Below are 4148 nucleotides of genomic sequence, written 5' to 3'. Positions count from 1 at the left end.
AAAGCAAGCTTCAGTAAGTAGAAGTAGTACAGAGGCAGAATATCGGGGTCTTGCAGCATGTGATTCTGAGCTCATTTGGGTGCTTCACTTGCTTGAGGAACTTCAAGTCAAAATCTCAGCCACTCCAATACTATATTGTGACAATATTAGTGCAGTTTTGTTAGCTGAAAATCCAATTCTCCACAGTAGGACTAAGCATTTTGAGTTAGACCTTCACTTCGTGCGAGAAAGGGTGAACCGCAAGCAGCTTAGTGTTGTTCATATCAGTGCCACTGATCAAGTGGCTGATATCTTTACTAAGCCAGTATCTCTAGAATTCTTTGACAAATTTAAAAACAAACTTAAAGTAACTCCTCGATGGTGACTTTAAGTTTGAGGGGGGCTAATAGAGTATAAAGATATTAGTGTATAATAGTGAGTTAGTTAAGTTGTGGACTGAATAACAAGAATTGGTTATTCTGTTATCTTGTTACTGCAACTGTGTTGTTATTGCTATAAATGGCATAATGCAGTACTCTTGTAAAGGGAGTTTAATACACTTTTCAATTTCATATCCTTTTGTTTCTATGATTACTCTAAGTCTTCTCTCAATCCTTTCAAAAGAGAAGAAGAAGATAAAGAATAACAAATAAAAATAAAAAATTTTAATTAAAAATAAAAAATAAAATACAAGTTTAAATTCAAACTTTAAAAAAATTACTTAAAATTTCTAGTTTTATTCTATAATGTTAGAAAGACTAAGAATATTTTTTAGTTCCAAATATTTCTCAAAAAAGAATTGAATTGATTACAATATTTGCTTAAGGTTATATTTATAAGCTAACCTAATACCTAATTGATAGCTATTCCTAAAGGCCGTTTCGAATTTTAAACCATGATGAATTAATTGTTTACGCTCTTTTTTCTTGACGCTTTATTGTATTGCTATCCCTGTCACTTACATCTTCGACTAAATATATTCAATAACATCGTGTCAATTATGACCTCTTTTCGATTGAAAATTAAAAGATAATCGATCGGATATATATATTTTAAATATCACTATCTTAGATAATATTTCTTTTCCCCAACATTATTCATATTCATATTTTTGTTTTAATCTTATTTTTTTTTTCCTGCTATTGGAATTTGAATCCAACACCATTGATTGTGAAATTAAAAAATGGATTAATAATTAGAACGTCATAGTTATGTAATTAACACTCTAGCCCTATATATATATCATACCGGAAAGATCAAAACGAAAACAATGATTACTCTTAGTTTATGCGTTGTCAAATTTTAGCAAAAAACCTATTCGATTTCCAACTTCCTTGAACTTGTTAAAAATAGTAAAATACTACTAATAACGATTTTCATGTCCTTTTAGAAACAAATATGTATCATGTTATGAGAGCAACTTGAGACTGAAAACATCAATAAAGTATTAATTAATTTGGTCTTAATAAGCTCTATTAAAAAAAAAAAAAGAACAATTTTGTTTAATAAAAATTACAAGAATTGAAATCCAATGATAGGTGAGAAACGAAACCACGCACCAATGGCGATTTGCTCCAAGTGTAGGATGCTATTTTTGGTGACCTATTTCATAGGAACACAAAAATAAATAAATAAATAAATCAGTTCGGATTTTAAACGAAAATATTCCTTCATACATCCTATGGAAATTATCATTATTTCGCAGACATTTTTTTAAGTAATAATAATAATAATAATTTTATTTCAGAGTAAACGACAAAGAAGAGTATCGGATGAAAGAATGAAATCCTTACCCTGGTTTGGTAAGCTTGGAAACTGTACTTTTATTATTTATCCAATGGTTTAGTAAGCTGAGCAGTCATATGACATTATATAAGGTCTAAGGACAAAAATAAATACATAAATAAATAAGAGAATATATATATGCATGTTAATGTACGTACTATATGCTTGTCTCTATTATTATCCTAAATTATTATATTATTATGAGAGGGAGGATTATTACATAAGCTAGTTTAATTTGAATTAGTTAATTTAATAATCATCAATTAATTATTAATTATAAGCTAAATTATCGTAGATTCATAGATAAGATTCTTTATGTTTCTGGCAATTAATGAGGAGCATATGAGTCATGGAGCCAACTCTTTTCCATGCACATGCATTTGTCTTGTGTGACAGTGATTCCATTGGATGATATGAATTTATTTGCAGTCAAATATATTAAGCCGTAATTAATTAAGTAGACTCACAAAACTTGTAAATTAATATAATCTCTAATATGTTATTTAGTCAATTAATATATTTTGATGATCAGTGATGTATATATGTCAAAGTCTTAATTTTTGAATATTTTGCATAATTTATTTTATAATTGTTAGTGGAAAACAAAATGGAGACCAAGTCATGCAAGTTGGGGAACCTTTCTAGCTGGGTCATTGTCCATCTTCCCTACTTTACTCTTTATTCTTTTAAGCATATATCAAACTTTTTATCCCAAAATTCAAAAAAGAAAAAAAAAAAAAATCACGGATAACATGGAGATATCCTTGTCAAGAATACAAAGCCGTGTTGTGTTATTTACCTAGAAAGCAAAAAAGGGGGGAAATTTTGAAGAATGTAAAACTTTTTAATTGATTGGCATTTGGTTCCATGAGTAGAATGAATAAGAAGTCAGAATTTAAATTATTTTTTAAATGAATCAATTCTTTTTCTTATATTTTACTATTAAACCAAATATAAAATTTACATGATCTAAATTTAATATTGGTTTAATTATTTTATTGATTCCTATAATTTTATCAAATTTTTAATTATATATATATATATATATTTAGTATGATTTTGGTCCCTAAAGTTTTGTGCTAGAATCGAAATCGTCTCTTTTCTAATTTTGGATTTAAAATCGTCCTTAACGTTTTTGTTCGTATTATAATCGTCCTTTTAATTTTTTTGGACAAAAATACCCTCACCACTACCAACATAATTACTTCTTTCACCACCACCACCACCAACTGCCACTCCACCACCACCAACACCACCACCAATGCTGCCACATAGCAGAGGAGAGGAGAGTGGGACAAGGGGACAAAGAAGAGATGAGAGAAGAGGAAGAAGAAAGGGGAGTAGGGGAAAGGTGGTCACGGTGGCGCTGTGGTGGTGGGCTTGATTCGGTGGTTTTATTAAAGTAGTGGTAGTTTAGAAATAAAATAAAAAAATTTATTAAAAAAGACGATTTTAATACGAAAAAAAACGTTAAGGACAATTTTATATCAAAAATTATATGAGGGATGATTTCGATTCTAACTAAAAATTTTAGGGACCAAAACCATAATTACCCCTTAAACATTTAATATTCTATCCAATTACAAAGTTGAGTCAAATCAATTTCCAACAACAAAAATAATTTCTCTTTGCAATAACAATGACAAGGATGTAGGGTATGTAATCAGAGAGCTCAATCCCTACTGTTTTTGTATTTTCTCTAATGTAACAATTAAGTTTCATAATCAGAGTAATTAACTAATTAATGATGGACATGCAGCAAGTTGTAACTAGTTAACAATGGACTCATCATCAGATTGATGCATACATGGGGGAATTGATTTTTTCAATTTTTTTTTAATTATTCAGTAAAGTATGATTTCTTATTTTATATTTTTTAAGTGGAACAAAAAAAATATATAAAAAACATATTAAATAATAAAAAATCACATTTTATTAAATAACTAAAAAATTGAGGAAATTTGCTCTCGCATAAATGACTAAATGGTCTCATCAATTGCATGAAAAAACATGAACGCGTGTCAAGAGATAGTTTCCATTGATCATATTTCTTCCACACGACACGAGAATGGCAGTGAAGAAAATGGTTAATTCTGCCAATCATATAAAAATAGTTAAATACTACTATCAGTATAAAGGCGTCTAAATAATAGAAATGGATTTCTTAAATAGTATTTTAATTTGAGTTCAGCTTTTATCATTAAAAAATAAAAATAAAATGGAATATGGTAATTTGATAACTAGAACGGAGTTTAATTATTGCGTGAAAAAAAGGGTGAAAATTATTTTACTATTATCTATGTAAAAATTTCTATATTGATGCACCAACAGGACAAAATATTTCGAGTTATTATTCAAATTCATATAATTAATATAATTAAATG

This window comes from Arachis ipaensis, chromosome B08 (genome assembly GCF_000816755.2).
Source record: "Arachis ipaensis cultivar K30076 chromosome B08, Araip1.1, whole genome shotgun sequence".
NCBI classification, from domain to species: domain Eukaryota; kingdom Viridiplantae; phylum Streptophyta; class Magnoliopsida; order Fabales; family Fabaceae; genus Arachis; species Arachis ipaensis.
Note: the sequence above shows the minus strand (reverse complement) of the source record.